We start from the raw sequence: 19111 nt of genomic DNA, 5'->3' as shown, positions 1-19111 counted from the left end.
CAGTGTGTAATTGACAAAGACCAATCAATAATAGAGAAACAATGCAAGTTCTAGAAATGTAGTTGCATGGAAAACTAATCTAAATATAAGTAAATTGAAAAACAAAATTTGGCAATGAACCTTATGGCTGAGATTTCTGGGAGTATGTGACTACCTAGCAACGCCGTACACTTCGCCTTTGAATCAAGTCACCCCTCCTTTAGAACTTTTGGAATACCGTTTCATCAAACAACTGTTACTAAACTGTAAAGAGTCAACTAACAAACAAATTCGTCAATAATAAACAAGTGCAGATTCATCACAATACGGGGAATAACAAGTTCAACGGACTTTGACAATACAAGAATATAAAAACAGTACGAAACAGAAACAAAGTACTAAAAAGAAAAGTACAACGAAAACACTAAAACAAGCAAAGCTGAACCCTCAGTGGTCCAGTCCCATGTCCACATCCTCATCACCACCAGTCTCAGGTAACCCATCAAAGAAGGCTGGCGGGATTTGTCAAATCTCTCGAAAGAGCCAGTGATCGGCTTCCTATGCATCTGTGCCTCTGCAGCAAACTCAGTGGAAAACCTAGGACGGTTTACCCACATAAGATCAGAGGTCTCATTCATCCAAATAGAAGAAGTAAACATGTATTCAAGAACCATACGATGAACCAGCGGATAAGAACCATGTTGACTGCCTTCTCCTCTCTCCATTTGAGGTGGCTGCTGCTGTGGGGGTGCTTCAGGTGTACCACCTTTCTTCCTCATAAACTCCTCATACTTCTTCATAAAGACATCCATCGTCTTGTCGGTGATAGGCTGAACAGTAGGAGTATGCAAATCACCCTCAAACTCTTGCAATAATCGAACCATTCTCTTGCGTCATCAGAAATAAACCGGTTAACATTTGATGGTGGGACAGCGTTTCTTTTGCATTAGTTTTGGCTAGATGAAGGTTGGGTGGTAGTTGTCTTAGGCTTGGTTTGTTGTCTAGTTTGTGGTTTTGAAACATTTTGTGGTTTGGGTGCCATTTGTGTGAAAGTTTGAGAGTGTGTGAAAAAGGGTAGGTTGTTTTGGTTAATTGAAATGGATGAAGATGAAGAATGTTGGATGAATTGGTGTTGGGATATGCTAAGGAGATGAAAAATTGATGAATTTTTGTGGGTTAGGGTTCCTGGAGAAAATTGGGCAGAGTAACTAGGAAAATGGAAAGAGGTTTATGCTGAAACTGCTGGTTCTTTAATAGGCTCTGGCAAAATCACGTTACGATTGGGAAATCGTGGTGCGATGGCAGTTTGTAACGGTTACCTTTTTCAAATTATCACAAGGATCGTATCACGATTGTCACCACCGTGACGCAATTTGGCTGAGCCAGAAAGGGGTGCAAAATTTTTCTGAAATCGTACCACGATCCCCCAATCGTAATACAATTTAAGCGGTCAAGTCCAGGCAGTTTTACTTCAAAATCGTATTATGATTTGACAATCGTAACGCGACTTTGAAGACATAATAAAAAATTTTAAAGTTTGCAATTTTTTCCAGGACTTCCACTTTTAAGAAACAAGAGTTTTTGAAGAGGAGATTGTGACACAACATCAGTATTGTATCACAATCTTCTTGGCAGGGCTTGCATACTAAAACTTTGAAAGAAAAATTCCTGCCTGTTTTGTGTTTCGTTGTTGAAAATATTTTTTTTTATATATTGAAAACAATAAAAATAAATACTACCTGAAATTAAATCTAGTGGGTTGCCTCCCACCAAGCGCTTTCTTTTACGTCATTGAGCTTGACGCTTCAACCACTGTTAGGGTGGAAAATATGTCGGAAAGAACACATCATCCTTCTTCTTCCTCTTGTTTGGTAGGAATTCCATGAATTTGTAATAAAGAAGTAGATGCTCCCATGCACTCACAGTTAAACCTTTGGAATTTAAGCTCTCCCACCTTAGAGAAGGACAAGCAACCATCTGCACACGAGTGATTTCCTTAACCCCTGTTTGTTCAGACTTCGGGAAAATGTCAGCACTCCTCACTTTTGGATTTTCTTCCACCACAACCTTGTGACACTCAATCTCCATCTGAACCAGCTTCCTCTGAGACTCATGTGCTTTCTCAACAAGATCACCACATTGAACATCAAACTTTTCAAATAAAACTTGATTTGACACCAAGAAATCATCTAAAATATTCTGAAGTTGAGTATTGTAATCGATGTTGATCACCTCTTTCTTCCCTTCACCATCACTACCTGGTTGATTCGCCTCATAATGACCACAACTCGAGATTTTGTTGTCCAAAATTTTGATCCTAAAAGATAGCATATATTTTTCATACTGCAACTTAGCAATCTCTTCTGTGTCATAGAGGAGTACCCTGTCTATCATGGCTGCAAAACTTGGATAAACTTTTCAGTAGCACAGTACAATGAGAAGAAAACAAAGAGCATAATATTTTTTTTTCTTTTTTATAAATATATATACAAAAATATAAATGACAGAAATCCTAAATTATAACGTAATTGCCTTGTTGAAATAAATCAACAGTCCCCGGCAACGGCGCCAAAAACTTGATAGACGTTTGGCAAGTGCACAAAATACTATCGAAGTAGTAAAAATATCGATCCCACGAGGACTGTTTTTAACTTCAATAATTCAATCGCGTTATAAAAATAGGATGTATAAAAGTTTATTTTGTTTTGCCACTAGGCAGTAGATTTGGTTTGATTTTAATTAAATCAAGTAACAGAAAATAAAGATTTGATTAAGAAAATATGAGAGAGATGAGATCAGATCCTTCGAATCCTCTAAGTTTCCCTAATTGGTCTACTGCACCTATTTGTTATGAATCCTCTTCTAATTTACGATGATTAACAAAATAGCCCTAATCAATCCCTTGAGTTAGGACCCTCTTCTTAAACTACAGCCCCTAATTCCTTAGGTGGTCTAATAATTCTTGAAGGTTTTACCGAACGTTAACCTATTATCACTAACAAACGATTATCTATTCGTAGACTAACCCTGTTTATTAGAACAATTCAATTAGGTCTAAGTCGAAAGCCATGGTCAGTGGTCATTCGTTCTCACGAAATCAAGTTATATGTGATCAAGATTTAAAAAGCATTAAGAACAATTGAATTGAATAAACTAGAATTGAATTCATAAACAAAATAGAGTTTCACAGCAACATGTGACAATTAGGGTTACAAAGATTCATCTCGGATCTAATCTCTAAGAGATTTAGCTACTCATAATCGAGGTTACAAATAGCATAATCAATGAAATAATTAAAACATACATGAATTGGTAAAAGGTTGAAGAAATTGCCCTTCTAGCCGTCTCCGATGTCTCAAAATCGCATTTTGCTCTCCAAAATCGTAACTCCTTTTCTTCTGGCTGAGTGCAGTATTTATAGAGATTTTGGGCCTGACCTAATCAAAATCGCGCCGCGCAGTTGTAATTGGCGCGCCGCAATTTCCCTCAAACAGGGACATATGCAAATGTGTCTCAAAAATCGCGGCAAGGCTGTATTTTGGCGTGGCGCGATTTGGTCTGGCAGAACTTCTGTTTTTCATATTTTTGCACCCCGGAATAGTGAAAATTGCATGAGAACTCTAATAAAATGTCACAATAAGTCCTAAAAATTACGTAATGACAGCTTGTCATCACATGCCTTGTCCTTCCTGGACCCAAATTCTCCAATTTTCTATCGTTTTAAGTTTTCGTCTTCAAATAATTTGCCTTAGGACTTGGGAACATAATTCCTCCCATTTGTAAGTCTTCTGAGGCCTCTTGAATCTTCATTCTTTGCTTCTTGAATCTTCACAATTCTTCGGATGTTCTTGATTTGCCGATTTGCATGATTTCTTCGTAAATTATTTCAAAAAACCCCTCAAACTGCTATGTTTCGGGAAAACTAGAATTACTGACTCAAATATAGAAAACATTACAAAATTCCTGAAATCATAGGCAATCATTCTAATACTCCTCCATTTTGCTATTATTTCCTACTAAAATAAATTGAAAAACATGCTAAGAATAACGTAAGATGACATGTCATCACCGTGCCTAGAGCATGGTTTTTGCTACATACCCATGCTCCTACAACATGGTGCATGCACCTCAAGCATCAAAAATGTGTGGAGCACAAGCATCTTTTCCTGCTTTTTTTGTGTGTAAAGCCCAGATTTTTAGCCCAAACTCAGGGTTAGCATTATGTGATTGAAGCTAAGGACTTGTATGTCAGAGTGGACAAGGTTCTGGTATTCGGGAAGGTTTGTTAAGTGGCAACGTATAAGGTGAGCTACACGTAGTGGAAGAAGTTAAGGATTTAAGTGAAAGTTTATGTTATTGGGACTAAGGCATTAATTTCTGACGTGCCGAGAATTGTATCGAATTAGGTTGACGGTTACCATGCATATATTATAGAATATTTTATGATGTTAGGAATAATTGATGTGCATTGGGTTACTTGAGAAATGAGATTTTTTTTTTATGCAAAGAATGTTTTCAGGAAAATTGAGCTGAAGAAACTCGCCAATAGTGAACCCGGGGCGAAGTTTTCGGTTTTTCCGAAAACTGTCAGTTCGTCTCAAGGGTTTGCTTTGACTATTGGGGGAGTGTCTTCAAAATCTTTTATGCAATGAAAACCTATTATAATATCAAGTAACGGATGCATATCACATCCTAAGGTTGTCAAAGGAAAAAGGCATGAGCAACTATCAACGAAATTGATTCGGTTTAAAGTAACTTGGAAAGTTAGTGTGTCAAGAGTCGAGAATGAGCTTAGATCAAGATTTTAGAGGTTCCGGTATTTAGAATGGACATCACGGATGCGAAGGCATGAAGAAAGGAATTAGAATAATGTGAAATCACAAAGTTCTTGGATTTTGTGGAGTTATGAGTACCCTTCGAATCTATGTTTTGCTCAATTGACTTGCTAAGGCTTGTTAGGATGTTGAATCATAAAGTTTATATGATTTTAGAAAGATATATGCATATGGGAGATTGAGGTTGACATTTTTGAAGTCCAAATAAAATTTTGTAGGTACCGGTCTGTTACGATTCGCATAGAGTGGACTAAACTCACTAGAACCAAGATTTGATGGCACATATGTGTTATTGACTCGTTTTGTGATTTTAGAGTAACGACTGGGGCCTAGATTCAGTATAATTTTTTATAAATATTTATAGTGGAAAATCATCAACGTCAATAACCTATGTGCTAGTTTATGAAGTTTTCTTTAAAAGAAAAACCAACGAGAAAGCATTGGAATGATTAAGCAAAATATAGTATACGAGGATATGAAGATACAACGTTAGATGCATAAGGAAGGTATGCCCGAGCACAAGATGAGTTACCATGGAAAGTTGTAAGAACGATTCATGAAACAATAGGTATGTAGTAGCAAATATGTACTCCTTGAGTCAAGATTTCTCGACAACAAGTGTAAGTATGGCATTGATATGTCAAAAGGTAAGTCTACCTTGAGATTTAATCTTATAAGCAAAGGGTAGAGCAAGGTTGCAGAGTTTATTGTGACAAAGGAAGTCTTGAGAAGAGTTCAAGAAGATAGTAAGGTAATGATAAAAGGAGTGTGAAGTTCGCTCGTCTCAATAGATTAGAATTTTGGTTAAAGCCAACCGGTGGGAATCAGAGTAGCGCGACCGAAGTTAATCGGTAAAGTTGTTAAGAGTATGGAATTTGGTAGTAAGAATCTTCGTGAAGAATGTTCAGGATAGTAATGCAGTTTCAGTGAGAAGTATTATGAGACAAGCGACGAGTCCTCGATATGACAAGTAAGTATTGATATCGAATGCGTAGATGGGCTGTTGGTTAGTGAGAAAGAGTATGTGCTATGATATGAGAATACGATTCATTAGATATACAATGGAGTACATACCCTCTTATACCATACTTGTTAAATGATAACGATACTTGCTTGAATAATGTCAAGCTAGGATTTTACAACTTTTAAAGTTAAAATTGGTATTAAGGAACTTGGGAACGATGTTATTTTAAAAATATGAAATTTTACATTGTTGAAACTGATGAGATACGTCGTAAGCGAGTAAGCTCACTTAAGACGTACAGGCTTCACGACCAACTTGTTATAGTCAAGTTTGGGGCGAGTTGTAAAACCCTTTTCCAAAACATAGACACTCGTCCTATGGTTCTGCAGTACCATTACAGACTCGGTTTAAAGTGTTTTTGTTTTAGTCATGTATCTACTCGTTCCAAGAGCCTATGTACCAAAGTTTAGAAAATTTTAGAAGCAAAATGCTAGAATGAGTATCATTATTAACTAACAAGAACCGGTACTAGAAAGTATGCAGAAGCTATAGAAGATAAAGTTATATGAAGAAAAGACAATGTTCAGGTGATACTAATATCATACGGGATGCACGGATTTGTGCTTAGAGTGTTCAATGCAAGTGCAAATTGTAACACCCCGTTTTCCCAACGTGAAAATTTCATAATAAATTATCATAGTAATTCACATAAACGGAATGCTACATCTCTTTATCATAAAATCTTAACAAAATAGATAATAATTTATCCTTCAAAAATTCATCAACATAATATTAAAAAACTTCGCAGCGGATTTAGTTTAACAATACAAATAGTCTTGGCACGCAGGCCTCATCATAAAAGTCTCATAAATCTTAGTTCAATAATAATTCTTAAACTTCAAAAGCAATACGTAAAGGAACAGACAATTGTATTGAAATCCCCATCCCGTTACGTATCAGAGCACCTAAGGACACAGTGAGAGATAGTCACCCACGACCGCAGCTAATCTTGATTACCTGCAAGTTACCCATACGAAGAGCAACATTTTCAAGCAGAAGGGGTGAGATTTCTCGAACAATGATATTAAGCTTATAAATCATAAATTACATTTAACAACTTAAATATCATCACATATCTTAACAATAATCATGTAACATCATAGGATTATCTAAACATATCATTATCATAAACATAACATTATCATAATCAACTTCATAATCAAATTCATAAACAACTTCATATTCAAATTCATAATCAATTTCATATTCGTTCGGCAACATCACTTGATAAATCGACTTAGCACTTGACTCGACAATGCAACTCAACTCGACTATGCAACTTAACTCGACAAATGGAACTCTTCACAACTTATAACATCGTAAATTTCTTTGCTATGCAAATGCATGTGGTACCATTCAGCAACATATATGAGCGTAATTAAGCTCTTCAACAAGTGAGCATAAAGCTGCCGGGCCTAAAGCCCCCAACGTTGTTTGAGCATAAAGCTGCCGGGCCTCAAGCCCCCATCTTTAATGAGTATGCAATGGACTCAACTCCTACAACTTAGACATCTTGAGCTTCTTAAACAACTTATATGATTCCAATAATTTGGACAACTTCTTACGACTTCACAACTTAGACCGACACTTACAACTTTATGACATTAACGGTCAACAGCATCAAACGATAAACATCAACATCTTAAACATCGCATCAACATAAGCATCATAAATAACACATATTTAAATCACACATCTTCCAAATAGCACTTCATTATATAACACATCTTTAAATAGCATCATTATCAAATACACATCATTAAATAGCACTTCAGTTATACATTATCAATTAACACATCAATTTCACATCATCAAATAATTCACAAATTACACTTAGTCAAATAATACATCAACTATACTTCTTAAATATCACATCTTTACATACCACATCTTAACCTAGGCTTCCTGGACAGCTTCTAATAATCTAGACATCCTTCCTTTCCTACTTCAAGTTCATCTTAAAACTACACGATCTTTAAATAGTAACACATCTTTATATAACACATCTTTAAAGCACACATCTTCAAATAGCACATCTCTATATAGCATATCTTTAAATATTTAATCAATTCAATTCGTCATAAATATTTACGATAATCTAAATAATTCAATATATGATATTTATTTAAAATATCACACCAGAAAAGAACTAAAATAGGCCAGCACATAATGAATCAAGTATATTCTAAATCAAAAATTAGATTTTTAAAGCCTACAATCACGTGTAGCAGTTGATTCAAATAAGAAATTGATTTTAAAACAATTGTTTTCAACAGGATAGCAGCACCATGAAGTACAAGAAATTGCAAAGATTAAACTTTTGATCCATAGACATATATCATTCATAAATTTCTAGAAGCAATTTAAAGGCATATATCCACTAAATCCATGTTTCCAATTATCTATAAATCTAATAATGAATAAAAATTAGAGATACCAAAAGGTTCTAAATGTCTGGCGGCAGAGAATGAAAACTAAGATTCAAACCATTCTTTCATATATTCATACATGAATGGATAATTGCATCAATGATATCAAAAGTAAAGTAAATTGGCATCGATGATAAAAACAATTCATATAGGCATTGGTAAACAGATAGGCATCAACATCATATATCAGAATATGCTTTATAATCAGTTAGCTAAAATTAAAGCCATCTCAATTATGTTACATCTTTAAATAACATATCTTTAACATAGCACATGTTTATATATACATCTTTATATCAACACATCTAAAACTACGAGGTTCAAAGTCGCAATTTCATACTAGAGGTGTAACTACTAGCTTATACTAGTAATAAATAATAGGCTTAAATATGGTATTGGTCCCTGCAAAATAGGCTAGTTTTGGTTTTAGTCCCTGCAAAAAAAATTTATAGTTTTTGGTCCCTGTAAAAATAGGCCAGTTTTGGTTTTAGTCCCTGCAAAATTTTTGTTTTTGGAAATAGTCCCTGACCCCAGTTATGTAATAAAAAAATATTAAAAAATTCTGGAAAAATGAAAAATTAATAAAAAAATTGAAAAAAAATATTAAAAAATTATGGAAAAATGAAAAATGAATAAAAAATTAAAAAATTCTAGAAAAATGAAAAATTAATAAAAAAATTGAAAAAAATATTAAAAAATTCTGGAAAATTGAAAAATTAATAAAAAATTTAAAAAATTCTGGAAAAATGAAAAATTAATAAAAAATTGAAAAAAAATATTAAAAAATTCTGGAAAATTGAAAAATTAATAAAAATGAAAAAAAAAGAAAAAATTTAAAAATTCTGGAAAAATGAAATTTTCGAAATTTTAATAAAAATTTTGGAAAATTTAATTAGTATATATGTCGAGCTTAAGTTTTTTCAGTGTATTTATTTCCAAAAAAAATTTCGGGAATTTTGTGTATTTATAAACCGAGAATAAGGGAAAAAATATGTGTATTTATAAACCGAGCTTAGGTTTTTTATGTATTTTTCGAAATTTCGAAATTTTCATTAGTATTTTTTCCAGGAATTTTTGTGTATTTATAAACCGGGAACTTTTGTGTATTTATAAATCGAGAATAAGGGAAATTTCGAATATATACTAATCAAAATTTCAAAAAATACTAATGAAAATTTCAAAAATTTCATTTTTTTAAAAATGATTAATCTTTTTAATTTTTTTCGAAAATTTCGAAATTTTTTAGATATTTTCCAGAATTTTTTCAGAATTTTTATTTTTCATTAAAATTTTATTTAGAATTTTTCCAAAATTTTTATTAAAATTTCAAAAATTTAATTTTTCCAGAATTTTAATTTTTTTTAGAAAATTTCAAAATTTTATTTTTTCAGAATTTTTTAATCTTTTTATTTTTTCAGAATTTAGCATTATTTTTCATTTTATTAGATTATTTTATTTTTTTAATCGTTTTTTATTTTTATTAATTTTTCCAGAATTTTAAATTTTTTTCCGTATTTTTTTAAATTTTTTTCCATTTTTATTAATTTTTCAATTTTCCAGAATTTTTTTATATTTTTTACAATTTTTTATTAATTTTTTATTTTTCCAGAATTTTTTAATTTTTTATTAATTTTTCAATTTTCCAGAATTTTTTAATATTTTTTTCAATTTTTTTATTAATTTTTCATTTTTCCAGAATTTTTTAATATTTTTTAATTTTTTTATTAATTTTTCAATTTTCCAGAATTTTTTAATATTTTTTTCAATTTTTTTATTAATTTTTCATTTTTCCAGAATTTTTTAATATTTTTTAATTTTTTTATTAATTTTTCAATTTTCCAGAATTTTTTAATATTTTTTTTCAATTTTTTTATTAATTTTTCATTTTTTCAGAATTTTTTAAAAAAATTTTAGTTTTTTTATTAATTTTTCATTTTTCCAGAATTTTTGCAGGGACCAAAAACTATAAAAAAAAATTTTGCAGGGACTAAAACCAAAACTGACCTATTTTTGCAGGGATCAAAAACTATAAAAAAAATTTGCAGGGACTAAAACCAAAACTGACCTATTTTTGCAGGGACCAAAAACTATAAAAAAAATTTGCAGGGACTAAAACCAAAACTGACCTATTTTGCAGGGACCAATATCATATTTAAGCCTAAATAATAATGCATTCATATATAAAAAAAATTAATTAAAAATATGTGCTAGCATGAGAAAGAAACAAGTAACTAAGAATATCTATAATACCTGCACATCATGAATATTGAAAACATTGAAAATCATATATATAAAAAAATTATGAGAATAACGTAAGGTCATTCCTCTAAATAAAACCACAAGACCATTGACCCTTTTTATTTTATTTTTTTCATTATATGAAACACAAACAGTATGGTGAATACGTGTATATTGCAAGCAAAAGCAACTTATATAGACACCATATTCATAGCACTTTTCAAACTCAATTGTTTATATGACCGCAAATTATAAAAGGTATGAGGAAGAACAAGAAATTGTGAGTACATTGATTTGGCGCTAACTGTTCTATCACTGTTTTAATGGCTAATGAACCTTATTAAAGCAAACCTAAACTATGAGACATACCAAATCTTAACAAAAAGGTGTAATAACAGAACTTGGCAGAAATTGATTAGCAGGAACAGTAACGCACAACAATTCATTGGATTGGCACGGCACAATTAAATTATAGAATGGAAATTCAAGTATTTTTATTCTAAATTATAAAGGTTTTACTTTTGCTTATAAATTCTCGAACACAACATAATCACAATTGGGTCATCAACTTAGCATATAACATCATGAATTAAAACAATAATCACATCTAAAATCACATCAACAAATTGGTGCACAATTTTAACATGAACTCATCAAAAGACAACGGAAAATAAAAGCTCTTCACTAACCATATGTTCATACAACCCTTGTGGTGAATAAGACTCCCCCTTACATCAATTCAACGGTTTTTCATCACCTAATTATCAATTCTCACTCAACCCTAATTCTCATAATCTTACAAAACTCATCCTAAAACACGTTAGATGCAATCTAATGATCTACAGACTTAATATTAGTGAAAGATAGTATCACCCTTACCTTAGATTTATTTTCTGAAATCAAAAGCAGCGTTCTTCGTTCTTAGGGTTCTCTCTGTGAGTTCTCCTCTTTCTCCTCTTTCTCCAAAAAGCAGTCTAACGTAAAAACTCTTTCTAACCTAAGCTTCCTTATTTATAATATTAATCACTCTTCCTAAATCTATTTAGGCCCAATAACTTATTCTTCCTTCTATTCTAACCTCCAATTCTACTTACACTAATAATTCTCATATTCTAATAATTAATAGAATAATGCCACAAAATAAAATACTGACACCTCAAATATATAAATAAATCACATAAATAGATTCTAGCTTAATAAAAATAATTAAATAAAAGGAGGGCGTTACACAAATGGACTTAGTAAAAAGTTTCAAGAGCAAGTGAGCCACAAAACTGGTTAATAGATTGTTAGGTGAATCGGCGTAATTGATTTCGCTTCTTCAAGTTAAGTTATATGGGTTACCATGGATTCGAGTGCAAAGAGATTATGAAGAGATAAGAGATTTGTAGAATCATCAAGATAAGTAACATAAATAAGAGACAAAAGTCGCAAGGTGCGGTAAGAAAGATTATGTATGCATGATAAGATGATTTAGATTGCAAGAAAGCACTGCAGGGCAAACCTGGTCTCCGGTAGGATCCCAGTTTAAAGGCAAATCCTGAGTGTTTTAGATAATAAAAGGTTACTTATATGAATGGTTCCTGCTAAGCAAAGAAGGAATGGATCCGAGACGATCAATCCACAGGATGTTCTAAAATAGTTCTGTGATTTTGAGTAAGATATTGAGATTAAAGAGATCATATTCGTTTTAATGCGGATTTAGAAAGAAGAATGAGTTACAGGTTTGATGAGGAATGTATGCTTCAAACTCTATGGAGTGAGTATATTCAGACTTTGTTTAACTGAAAACCGAAGAAGGCAAGTTTAGTCGCAGTGATTGGTAGATAATTTCTAAATTTCGAGGACGAAATTTTTTTAAGGGGGGTAGAATGTAATATCCCGCTTGTCAGTATCGGAATATTACCAGTCGATCGTGCCAGCGGATTAATGTGCATGGAAAGTAAGTTTAGTGAAAAATATTATTATGTGATAACAGCTTAATACGAGTTAAGTATCAGAGTCATATTAAACACGCTTGAGGCAAAGGGTATTTTGGTAATTGCACACAAAGGGATATTTATATGATTTTGGACACAAAATATCTCATTTCCCTTATCCTTTCTCTCTCTTAAGTTGTTGGTAAGACTTTCTCCTCCTTCCCTCTCATCTCCCACGCCATCTTCCTCTCCTCTCTCCACCAATCCTTTCCAAAACCTCTTTCTTTCTTAGTAAGCTTTTAGACCTTGTTCCTTCATGATCTCTTGAGCTTATGGAAGCTTGGATTTTGTTTGATCACTCTATTTCTCCTCACAAGAAAAGATTCAAAATCTAGGGTTCGGTTTTGATCAAGAAGTTAGACCTTTAGATTGTTGTTTGGAGCTTTTGATCAAGAAGTTGAGCATGTTTCATGGAGTTGGTGAACCAAGCAAGAAGCAATAATGGTTTTGAATGGGACCTTGGGTTCATCTTGGAATCAAGAGTTAGGGTTTGAAAGATGATGATGTGAAGGTGACGTTGAAGCTTGATCTTGTTCATGAAGTGGTTTCTTTAGAGTCAAGAACCAAAGAGAAAGATGATATGAAGATTGGAGTAACATGAGCTAAGGATGCAAGTGGATCAAGCTAGGGTTATGGTTGCTTGAGCATGAGACTTGGAGCTGTCACAAGAACTTTGTTTAGGTGAGTTCTTAGTTAGATTTCCATCCACGGGATTATGAGTTTATGCTTGTGAGGGAACTATGAATTTTTCTAGGGTTTCACATAGTGATTGTTACCCCTATCATTACCATGCTTGCTATACTTGTGTATACTTGTTCCATGATTGTTTTTCAGGTTTCATATGATCATTAGAGTCACAATAAGCTTTGGGATGCTTGGATTTGAGGTTTTTGACTCAAAATACCCTTTTTGACAGTTCTGGACTATGACAACTTGCCACGGCGAGCAAATAGCTCGCTAGGCGAGCGTCCTGCTCGCCCCCAACTTGCCATGGCGAGTAAGAGCTCGCCTCCCACACAAAATCACTCGCCTAGGCGAGCAACACAGTGGAGAAACCCATTGTTTTGTTCGCCTCTGGTCGTTCCGGCATTTCGCGAGCGGTTTTCTGGTGCAGTCTGTTATACCCTAATTTTGGACCTAAAAATACTAACTCAATTCCTCTTTTCTTGCATTATAAGTCATTTGAACTATCTCTGATCAATTGCATCTTTCTCTGCATTTTATTTCAATGTTATTTGCAAAATTCATGAAAAAGGGTATTTTAGTCATTTCCTGCATTTAACTCATTTTAATCCTTGAAAATTGTTTGAGTCTTTTAAATTGGTTTGTATAAACCCTTGTTTCAATCTCATGTCAAAATTCATTTCAAAAATATCAGTCGAGTCATTTTTTAGTCAGTTTAGCCTCTAGGGGGCATTTTAGTCATTTCCTATGTCAAAATTTCTCTCAGTCTTTCAAAATTTTGTTTGAGTCCTTCCAAGTAGTGTGAGTAAGTCCGTGTTTCATTCTATGTCAAAATCCATTCCAAAATTTGCATTTGAAGTCATTTTGAGTCAGTTTTGCCCCTAGGGGCATTTTGGTCATTTCAAGTGTCAAGTCACTGTTTAAATCCTAAAAATTGTCTCTGAGTCTTTTAATTTCGCTTGTATGAGTCTTTGATTCAATTCCTTGTTAAAAATCCATTCTAAAATTCGTATCTGAGTCATTTACAGTCGTTTTAGCCCCAGGGGCATTTTGGTCATTTCACACGAAATTTCGGCAGAGAGGTACTTTAAAGTACCTCATTTAGGCCATTGGTTCGTTTTAGTCCGTTTTGTCAATTTTATTTGTTTCACTTTACTTTCTTTCCAATTTACCAATTTTATTCCAATTTTATTATTTTTTATTATTTTTCTTTTTTAGTCCTAAAACTTTTAGAAATTGCATTCTGGTCCTTTTACTTTCGAAAATTGCACTTAGCCCTTCTTTTCATTTTATTTTTCTTTAAAAAGTCTTTTTCGATTTATATTTTGGTCCTTTGGTATTAAAAAGTTGCAGTTTAGTCCTTTAATCATAAAATTTTTTGCAGTCTAGTCCTTCTTTTGCAAATTGTCCCAAAGTTTCAAGAATTGCAGATCAGTCCTCAAGATTATTTCAGTCCCAAGCAAGTCCAGTGTACGTGTCAGCTATCCATTGGGTCAGAGGCCACATGGCAGGTTATAAAAGGGCATTTCCACTGCACAAGTGTCAGATTCACCATTCCAAAAAGGACACCTCATCAAAAATCCTAACAAATTTTCTCTCTCTCCTCAGAACCCCTCGCCACCGTAACAAACATCCCAACCACCGCAAAAACCACCATAACAGAATTCCGGCCACCGTAACAAACACAAAATTACACCAATTCCTCACAAATTCGAATAGAAACCATCACAAATTCATCAGTTCATCGTCAAATACAGGAAAATCAACACAAATTTCCAAGAATTGAAATCAAAAACTTGCAATTCATCAAGAAACGTTTTCGGATTCAACAAACTCTCAGCGATCACTTGCGTAATCATCATCATCGAGTTTGTTCCCTGCAATTCAAGCATGAATTCACCATTGGAGTGGTGAATCATACGATCACAGAGACAAAAAGAAAAGAGAAGAAGAGATAATCGAAGCTTGTTCCGAATCAGCGAAAGAGAAAGTAAGAGGAACTGATTTATTTTCAGTATCTTCGTAGAGCTTACCAGAACAATCAAGAACAAGTGCAGGATCTTTCTTTGTTCGAACCTCCAAACAAGTCCAGGTAAACTCGTGTAAACCTTCTCGTTTTCATCCATAATCATCATCGAAGGTTATAAGTGAAAGATTAAACGGTGAATTGGAGTGAAAGTTCGAAAAGATCCAAAAAAATTGAAACGAAACCCTAATTTCGAAAATAACGAAAATTCGCCGTTTACCTTTTGATTCAGAGCGCAAATTCATCATTAACGTAGAGGATGAATCAAATTAGGGTTTCAGTTCCAAAAATCTCCAGATATCCGAAACGTTTCGAATTGGTGAGAGTTTGAGGTTAAATCCGTTCGAATCAGCGAGTTCGAATCACTTCGAACGAATTTTCCACCAATAACAACAAGTTCAAACTATTTCGAACAATTTCATGTCAAAAATATCAAAATCGAAGCAGTTCGAACAGTTTCTTTCAAGAAACTTCAAGATCGAAGTGTTCCGAATACTTTTCTGCAAAAAACTACGAGTTCGAAACGGTTTGAACCACTTTTCTCAGAAAGATAGCAAGATTGAAGTGATTCATGTTCATTCAATGTCAATCTGAGTGTTGATTCATGGTTTGTGAGCCAAAGATCATGTTTGAAGTGTCAAAATCATAGAAGAAGTCATGAATGGCGCCGTTAGGGTTTAGGAAGAGAGAACGAGAGAGACATGAGAGAAGAAAGAGAAAGATTGGTTTGAAATGAAGAAAAAAACCGGCTCCCAAGTTTTATAGGGAGTGAACCGGACCGGTTCACTTGAACCAGTCTGGTTCACTCCCCAAACCGCTCTCTCTTACTTCCTCACCGTTTGATCTGCTTCCTAATGATGTGTACGCCCCTGATCTTGTGTTTACATGCGCCTTACCTAGCCTATCATGTGCCACGCATTCTCAACCCTTGGATTTAGGGTTTGAGAAGGAACTGGGTTGATCTGAAGGCTACAAAGCAGTTGGATCACCCAGATCCAACTCAAACCCTTGGACTTGGGCCTGTGTTTGCTCAACTTCGTTTTTTCCTTTATTTTTGCTATTTCCTCCACTGTTTTTTTGATTTTTGCACCTCTTGACATGCTTAAAATGTTTTAGAAATTCCTAGCAAAATTCATAGAATTCTCTTAGTATTTTTGTGACGTTTTTATGCATTTTGTTTACTGAAAATCTTGATGGAAAATATCATTGCATTTTTCTTGCTTTATTTCCTTGATTTTATGTGAAAGTTCATGAAAATTTTGTCTAGTTCTATTTCAAGCTCTTGATAATTGTTTGTGATACATGTTAGATGATTTTGAGGATTTATTGCTACTGTTTGTGTTCAACATTAATGCATGAGAATGAATCTTGATAGGTTACTTAGTTTACAAGTTACTTATGTAAATAAATAATGCAAGTATGTTTAAAGTTTGTTTTAAAATGCCAAGTAAATCATATGGTCTTAATTCCCATTCCAAGACTTTATTATAAACCTTTTAAAATGTAATTGGAACGTGAGAATTATAGGTCATATGGTTCTTGCATTCTATGAATAAATTTTAGCCATGTTTGCACTCATTTTTTATCCTTTATGTCCTAGTGTTCCTCTTGCTTTATTTCCTTTGATATTGCTCTATGCTACTAACCTTTCCATTTCATGTTTCATCATTTCATAAGCATCTCCATAGCATCCTATATTCATCTTCATTTTTCTTGCAATGTGATTTGTACTAAAGTTAGAATGTAAATACTTAGGAGTTTTTTTGTAATATTTTACTTTCATGTCATTTTAATTTCTTGGCAAAGAGGCCATAGAATGTATCTAGGGTATGATGTAAAGGACAATGGACTCTAAAGATGTACACCGACACAAGCACCGACACATGCACACACACCACTATAGCTAGAATATGCATGTTTAGATGTATGTTTAGGATTGTATGTTTAGATGAATGCCTAGGACTTATACTTAGAAAAAACCAATTTTCCAAACAAATGTGAACAACTTCACTCAAATCTTTTCCAAATAAACCTTGGGATCCAACATCCCATTGAATTTTCCTTTTGTTTTCTTAATCAAAAATCCAAAGAAAATAATCATACTTTGACCTCTTTTGCAAATGACTAATTCCACCTCACAATTTTCCAATCTCATGCCCTTGAGGCCTCTTTCTATTCTTCAAACTCCATTTTCAAACTTAAAATCAACCAACAAAAACAAAAACACTTTGAAAGAGAACTACGGTGGATTTGATCCCTTAAACGGGTACGTAGGCAAGGAACAAAATTCCTTCAATTCAACTAAAATAAAAATCCAAAAACATTCTTCTCCCTCCAATTCTTCACTTAGAAATTCTTAGGTTTAAATAAATACTTTCAAAATAGCATTTAAAAATAAAGCGCGCGCGTAGAAATTAAAGACGGTTCCTATAGGATACTATAGTCGTTATGGGTGCCTAACACCTTCCCGTAGCGAAAACAACTCCCGGACCTCGATTCTCAAGGGTTTTGCTTACTTTTTCCCTTCCCAAGAAAAAATAAGATATCACCGGTTAGAAAGGTTCAAACGTAATCAATGTTTGACACCCGAAAACCAAGATAAAACAGCTGGCGACTTCACTGGGGAGATTCGAGAGTTACGCCTAGTCTTTATTTCCACGCTTGCGCTCTTTTTACTTGTTTCTTTTACTTGCTTTCCTATGTGAATAAATGTTTAAATTCTTGCAAACGTGTGGGGTGAGAATATCAAAAGTCCTGCACCCGGGCTGAGTGAACTTAGGATTTAGGGGGGATATAATCGACAATTCATTCCGGGGGTTGCCTCGTGTTTTGGATTATGCGATCAATCCCACATAGCTGAGGCATTTTGGGGGTGATGTTGTCGGCGCGAGTTGTCGCGTTTAGGCACTTTGCTTCTAATTGTTCTATGACGCTATGAACCGTAGATAACCAAACCCATCCATGGCCATTTTCTAGGATGTAGTACGGAGGCTAAACCGGGTGTTGTCTCGAGTTTTAGTCGTCACGCGATACTACACTCAAGTTAGACCTTCCACGTATAATCATGGAGCGAGGGTTGTCTCGTGACACCATGAGATACGTCGGAGAGGTTGCAACTTGGGAACCTTTTTAGAGCCCGGTTACTATTATCCTAAAACCCTAGTTTCACCGGACACCGTGTCCACCCATGACTCCTCGACTTTGAACTTCAAACCCACCATGTTTTCTCCGAACTTGAACATAATCATGCATTCATGCATACATGCATACATGCATAAACTTTTGGTCATGCATTGTTATCGAAGGGCTTAGACAAGTTGAAATTGTAAACATTGTAGGGATGAAGATGACTAAGTCCTACAAGTTCAAGGAAGTGGATTTGGCTAGTTTGAGGGATTTGGCACTCAAGATTGAGGATCCGACTGGTTTCCGACGCCGTTACGGGGCTTTACTTCCTATTCTCCATACTAATGTGGATGAGAAGCTTGTGCACACTCTAGTGCAATTCTATGATCCGGGGTATCGGTGCTTCACTTTTCCAGACTTTCAGTTGGTGCCTACTCTAGAGGCTTATTCTTCCTTGACAGGTCTATCTATTGCTAAGGGGATACCTTTCTCGGGACCTGAAGATCCTCCTCCTCCATTGGTTATTGCTAAAGATCTCTATCTCAAGACCACCGATGTCTCCAAGAATCTTGTCACTAAGGCACGCATCCGAGGGTTCACTTCAGAGTATCTTCTTGGGAAAGCCAACCTCAATACCACTTGTCAGGACACTCTTGAGGCTATTCTTGCACTTCTCATCTATGGGCTTATTCTCTTTCCGAATCTTGATGGCTTCGTGGACATGAATGCTATTATGATCTTCCACTCCAAGAATCCGGTTCCTACTTTGCTAGCTGACACATACCATGCTA

The sequence above is a fragment of the Medicago sativa genome, chromosome 7 (assembly GCF_051527215.1).
Source record: "Medicago sativa cultivar Bolivia chromosome 7, Bolivia_mono, whole genome shotgun sequence".
Lineage (NCBI taxonomy): Eukaryota > Viridiplantae > Streptophyta > Magnoliopsida > Fabales > Fabaceae > Medicago > Medicago sativa.
Note: the sequence above shows the minus strand (reverse complement) of the source record.